The sequence below is a fragment of the Petaurus breviceps genome, unplaced genomic scaffold (genome assembly GCF_028583685.1).
Source record: "Petaurus breviceps papuanus isolate PSGF00001 unplaced genomic scaffold, PetGlider_PUasm1.0 186, whole genome shotgun sequence".
In the NCBI taxonomy this organism is placed as follows: domain Eukaryota; kingdom Metazoa; phylum Chordata; class Mammalia; order Diprotodontia; family Petauridae; genus Petaurus; species Petaurus breviceps.
In genome coordinates, this window is record NW_027185798.1 from 25,074,974 (window position 1) to 25,082,184 (window position 7,211).

Below are 7,211 nucleotides of genomic sequence, written 5' to 3' on the forward strand. Positions count from 1 at the left end.
TTTCCTGTCATCATTATAGCTTATCTCCATATCATTTTTGAGGCTCTGTCAGGAAAGCGTCATACATATCCTCCTTCTGCCTGGGCAGTTTGTAGTATATGTCTACAATGTTCTGTTTCTTTCTCTGTTATGTCTCATTAAAATATTCTCATCGTTTGTCTGCTCGTTAGCAATGTAGCATAGATATTTGTGACACAGTGCTACTCCTCTGTTCCTTCTATCACTGTTTCTTTTGAATAAGATTTACTTTTCCACTGCTGCATTCTCCTTATGAATCCCATCCCGAGACTTAGTAATTCTTATGCTATCATATTTGCCACTTTGTATTAAAATCTCGAGTTAATTTACCTTGTACAGTGTTACTAATAATAACTACCCTTGGATCTGTGCTGTTTAATATTATCAGTGACTTAGATGAAGACATACATGGCGGCATGCTTATTCAATTCAACAAATATCTAAATATCTAGTATGTGCAATGCAAAGGGCTAGGAGTTGGGGATATATTTATGTCATGCTTTGCAGTTTATAAAATACATTATGAGGTAGCAAGGACAAATTGTATTATCTCCGCTATACAAGTCAGTAAGATGACACTGCAATTGTTACTTGCCCATAGACATAGTAAGTGAGAAAGCTAGAATTTGAGCATGGGTCTCATAACTCCCAACTGCTTGTGCTCTTTGTATCGCCTCTCTATGAATTGGTAATAGGTAAATTCTTAGGTATTTTTCCCCAAATTGCCAAACCCTTTCCCAGTTTATCTCTTCCTGTGAATTACTAGACAGTTGTGTAAATATTTTTCTTCCTATGTCATATCAGATTTTTTTCCCATAGTATCTGATTTTATAGTTTCAGCTAAATATCTCTCTTCTTTTTCGTCTTAAGTTAATTTCACAAGTTGCACTCTACTGATTTTGCTACTAGATAGTGATACTTGGTAGCAACCAATTAATCAGTCAGAATTTATTAAATGCCAACGTGGTGCTAGGCACCAGGGATAAAAATACAAAAGTGAGACAGTCTCTGCCCTCAAGGAGATAACAATCTGTTTATAGATAAAGAAATAGAGTATATGTACAAAAATTACAGGGATTATTGATTTTTTTGGAAAGAAATTAGAAGGGCAAATTATTTTTTCTTTCTTTTTTTTGTCTTTATTAATTTGTTTTTTACTTATAGTTTACAAGATTCAGTTCCACAATGGCGGCATGCAGTCGAGTATAGGATCTGCAAATACTTTAACATTAGACATTAGTCAGGTTGTAAAGAAGGATTATAACTGATGGAATGTACAATGGGAAAGAGGAAGCAAAACCAAACAAGAAAAAGAAAGAGAGCAGGTAGTTTACTTCAATCTGCATTAAAACTCTGTAGTTCTTTCTCTGAATGTAGACATCTCTTTCCATCATGAGTTTTTTGGAATTGTCTTATAACCTTGCATTGCTGAGAAGAGCCCAGTCAATCATAGTTGGTTGTCACAATATGTTGTGTCTGTAATTGTGTACAAATTTCTCCTGATTCTGCTCCCCTCACTCAACATCAGTTTGTATATGTCTCTTCTGGTTATTATGAAGTTCATCTGCTCTTCATTTCTTATAGCACGATAGTATTCCATTACATTCATATACCACAACTTGTTTAGCCATTCCCCAACTGAAGGGCATAGAAGGGCAAAGTATTAATCATGGAATCATCAAGGATAGGGCATTGAGGGTGTGACAGTTGCAACTAGAGACACCCTATTATCTAAAACACCCCCCACTCACACATACCCCCACCCACACACCCCTGGCATTTTGTAAGGCTCATTTTTCAAGTTGGTATTTTATAGTAAGGCTTAGTTGCTACTGATTTTTATTTTAGTTACATTTTAGTTTGATTAATACAAAAGATTAACAAACAAAAATTCATTATGATTGGAGATTCAATACTCACCTTCAAAAAATTAATAAAATTCTTTGGTTAGATAACCCAATGAAATGTGCTGTGTATGTTTGTGATTGTTCCTAAAAGAAATGAGTTAAAGTACAAAATTAAAAAAAAACCCATGTCAGATACAGCTCATTTCCCTTTTTGACAAAATTATTAGACTGACAGATTAGGGGCATGTTGCATACATAGTATACCTACGTTTTAGCACATTTATGAGTCTTCTGCTATTATGAGTCTCCCTGCTATTCTTGTGGACAAGAGGAAGGAATGGAGGTTAGTTCATAGAGGTTATGTGGATTCATAGCTGGTTAAAAGACCAGACTGAAAGAGTAATCAATAGATTAATGTCAGTTGAGAGTGTTGTCTCTAGTAGAATGTTGTGAGGGTCTACCTTTGGATCAGAGCTGTTTAATATTCTTATCAATGACTTAAGGCAGAGATGGTATGCTTATTGAATTCAACAACTATTTAAGTATGTGCTATGTACAAAGAACTGGGCTAGTTGCTGGAGATATAAAAACAGAAATAAAAGACCCTGGGAGTTGCCCTTCTGCCAGAGGGGTGGTGGTGGTAGAGGGAGCCAACATCTGTGCAGATAAATAAATACAAAGTAATTTAGGAAGAGGGAGAACACTGACAACTGGGGGAGGGGCAGATAAAGGAAGGCCTCTCTTATGATGTTGAATGTGTGGCTTATATTTGCATGCAATGAAGCTGGAAAATGTGCTGAGTGACAGGCCAGGATCCCAAAAGGTGTCAGTAGATTAAAACAAGGGACAAAAATGGAATAAAATGATTTTTAATAGGGATAAAGAAAAAGCTCTGCATTTGGATTAAAATAATCTGCTTTGCAAATACAAGATGGGGGCAGATACTACTAGATCTTTCTCAGTGAGTTCAGTGCTTGACTCATGGTCAACCCAAAGCCTGTCTTCCTCCGAGAGGACTTCAACATTGTGGAAGCATATAGCACCAAGGCCAATTTCTATTTCACCCCTTTCTTGATCAGAGGGTCTTTGAACTGGGTTGTTTTTGTTATGTCTTTGAAAGGATTTTGAATAATTCTTGATGTATGGTAGAGAGACACTTTGTTGCAAAAGAGCCCGTAAGGCAGTGTTTTCTTCTCCCCGATCAAATAATTTCTCATAATTAACAAACATTCAAACAAGTGGGTTTGCACAGTCTTCATCTTTCAGTCAATTACAAACTAGTAAAGATGCAGTCCATTGTTGAATATTCCAAAAGCCAAAGATGTTCACATTGTGCTGGAGAGGATGCACCACAGATTGCATGGTGAAGAAGATTTCTCTTTGAATGTTGATGTCCTTGAGATGCTCCTGTTTGTCGATAAATCCCTGGAACACTATAGGATCTCCTGGAGATATATAACCACCCAAAAGGGTTTGGCCTCTCCGTCCATGAAGGAAAAACTTAGTGGATGATAAATATCTATCTGTTGCCCAGATTATGACATGTATTTGGATGGAATACCTATAAAGTTTCTCCATTAACTTGTCTGTCTGGGGTGGACAGTATAGGTGAGCAATATGTTGGTCCTGGATTTGAACAAAAGAAAGGAGTGGGCAATATTGCCTTTAGGAAACTACAAAGCCCTTTTGTGCTGCCAGGCTTTCCATGAAAATTAAATCCCATCTATTCAATGCCAATGTTCTACCAGCATTTATATATGGTGGCAAGATATGGAAATATAAGTGACTGAAAAATTAAGGATGGATAGATATCACATAGAAGGCATGGAGAAGCATATGGTGGGTGTGAGCAGGCTGCAACACACAGCTGACACAGACCTTTGAAGGAAAAGATGTCATCAAGGAGATGTATGATAGGGAGAGAAGATGGACAGGTCACGTGGTAAGTAAGGGATGATAGGTGGCCAACCAGAATGTTCCTCTCACTGGTAGCCTTGAACTGTCAGGAGAAAGTTTCCACCATGGGTGAATAGAGCACCAGCCCTGGAGTCAGGAGGACCTGAGTTCAAATCCAGCCTCTGACACTTAACACTTACTAGCCATATGACCTTGAGCAAGTCACTTAACACTAATCGCCCAGCCTTCCCCCCTCCAAAAAGAAAAAAAAAATTCCACCACATAGGGAAGGTCTCCTGTGATGAACATAAGAGTTATACAATTTGGGTAGGCATGGATGGGATGCAGTGCTTGAGGGAACTTCCATATTGATGAGGTCTTAGATTTTTTTGAGTATTTGAGGATTCCCTAAATGGAAATTATTTCAGCATTAAACCCACTCCTCTTCCAACCATTCCCATTTCTGTTGAGGACACTGTCATTCTTCCAGTCACCTAGATTCATAAACTTGGAGTTATCCATGACCATTGGCACATTTTCTTGATTCTGACCTCCACAGTATCTCTTGTACCTTTCCATTTCTCTCACATGGCCACCACTCTAGTTGAGGCTTATTGCCTGAACCATTTATCACATCCTAACTGGTCTTCTCATTTCTAGTCCTCTGACCTCTAATCTATTCTCCATTCAGCTGCCCAAATAGCCTTCTATAGCTAAGGTTTGACTCTGTGACTCCCTTGCTCAAAAATCTTCCTAACTGACTCTAGGATAAAATATAAACTCTCTATCCTACCTACCTTTCCAGCCTCATTTTATACTACTAACCTTTGCACATTCAGTATTCCAGCCAATGTGGAATACTAGGTGTACTCTGATCTTGACACTCTGGTTTCATGTATTCACACAAACAGTTCCCAGGCCTGGAGGACACTGATTTAACCTCACCTCTCAGAATCTTTCTCTTCAAAGCTCAGCTCAGGTGCCCATGTCCTCTGTAAGGCCTTCCTTGATCTCCCAAGGTGTTGGCCGTCTCTCCCTCATCCATTTTTCTTGCATTTATTGGAGTATATATTTGATGAAATAACAATTCTGTACAAAACACGAACAAAACTTCTATGTGTGTATGTCTTGCTTCCCCCTGCAGTATAATTTAAACTTGTTGGCAAAGACTGTTTCCTTTTTGTCTCTGAATCTCCAGTTCCTGGTACAGAGCAGACAAATAAAAGTTTACTGAAATTTTTTGTTGACTTGACAAGCTGAAGGGAGTTCAGAGGATGGTCTGGGTAGATGGTAAGTATTCTGAAGACCAAGCCACATGAGAATCTCTCCAAGCAACTGGGCAAATTCATCCCCAAGAAGAAAAGATGGGGGAATGGGCAGGAAGAGTTCACGAATAGTAGAAGAGCTGTTATATGGAAGAAGGTTCATATTAATAAGACCCTAGATTAAGAGCTGGAAGGGACCTCATTTTACAGATGTGTCTGGTACTGCTAAACACTTTGCAAATATCTCCTTGGGTCCTCACAACCCTGTGAAGTAGGTGTTATTATTTCCATTTTACAAATGAGGAAACTGAGGCATATAGAAGGTAAGAGACTTGTCCAGGGTCACACAGCTAGTAAGGACCTGAGGTTTCATTTGAATCAGGTCTTCCTGAATCCAGGCCCAGTGCTCTGTGCATTGTGGTGCCCCCTAGCACCTGAAAACTAAGTCCAAGAAAGGCAGTTTCTTGGTCAAATTTACCCAAAGGTTAGTAAGCATTTGGGGCAGTATTTAAACCTGGACAGACAGACCATTTAAATGCTTAGTCTATGCCAGACACTGTGTTCAATCCTAGGGAGACAAAAGCAATCAAGACTAGTGCCTGCCTTCAAGGGGTTAACATTCTAAGAGAGGATGGTAGTAGACCATGTTGCGTTTGTTAAGCCCTCTGTGCTAGGTGCTGTGCTGCGGTGCAAGGAAAGACAAAACCAGTCCCTACTCTTAATGGTGCTCATGTTCTAATGGGGGAGACAACACGCTGAATTTCACAGACGCGGGACATAGGACAAAGGGGAGGCAGTGTCAGAGGGTGGGGTAGGAGCTTGAATCTTCAGGGAAGCCAGGGAGATCAGGAGGTAAAGATGAGGAAGGAAGCATTCCAGGAAGGGAAAAGGCAGAGATTCAGGAGTCAGGTGTGAGGAACAGTAAAAGTCAACCTCGTTGAGTCATAGTCTAGGGAGGGAGGTAAAGCCTAAGACTGAATGGCTTTGGAGGACTTTAAAACACAAAAGGGGACTTTATTTAGTCTTGGAGGTTAACAGGGAACCACTGGAGTTTAGCGTGTGTCTGTGCGGGGCTTAGATGGTTAGATATGGGCTTTTGGAATATCATGGCAGTTAGATGGAAGATGCATGGGAGCGGGAAGAAACTTTGGGCAGGCAGGCTGTAAGCCATGGTGTAGGCAGGCATGAGGTGATAAGGGCTTGCGGCAGGGTGCTGGCTGAGCGATCAGAGATAAGGGCACTTAAGAGCGGCGTTGAGAAGGCAGCGATGCAAACTTGTGGAGAGGTTGGCTCCGTGCCCTGAGTGCCACTGAGCTGACAAGGATGACTCTGAACTGTGAGTCCGGGGATCTGGGAGGATGTTGGTACCCCGGACAGTAAGAGGGGAGCGGGGAAGAGGGGACTGTTTGGGGGAGGAGTAAGTTCCGTTTGGAAAGGAAGGGTCTGAGATACCCAGTAATAGGCAGGGGGTGGTGAAGACCAGACACCTGGGGCTGGGTCCAAAGATCTGGGAAGTCACTGGCACAGTGATGAGATCACCAAAGGAGACCGCAGAGAGAGAAGTTAAATGTCTGGGACAGCACAGTGGGCCCCCCACCCCCTCCAGTTAATGGGCATGACCTGGAGGAAGGTCTAGCCAAGGAGACTGAGGGAGAGGAGAGAGACAGATGGACAGAGGGAAGACAGAGATACAGAGAGGAGAGAGACAGAGAGGGTCAGAGAGGAGAGAGATACAGAAAGAGGGAGGGAGGGAGAAGAGAGACGGACAGAGACAGAGAGGGGAGACAGGAGAGAAAGGGAGGGAAGGAGAGGAGAGAGACAGACGGACAGACAGATAGGAGATAAAGACAGAGAGGAGATAGGAGAGACGAAGAGACAGAGAGAGGTGGGGGACGCTAGCAAGGGCAGAAGGCTGAGAAGGACGGGGGAGGTTTTAGTGGAACGGGGAGGGGGAGGAGAGGAAGGCCAGGTTAGCGCTCGGCGCTGGGGGCTGCTGAGGGTCACAACGTGGCAGCGCGGCCCAGCAGGGGGTCCTCGGACCTCTGGCCGCCCGTTTGGACTTCCGTGAACTTGGGTGCTGAGATTCAGCATCCCCTTTAATTGCGAGTTTTTACGAAGCCCTCATCACGCCGCGGTGGTGGAGGTGGGGTGTCGGCAGGACACAAAAAGGATGGGTGGGAAACGT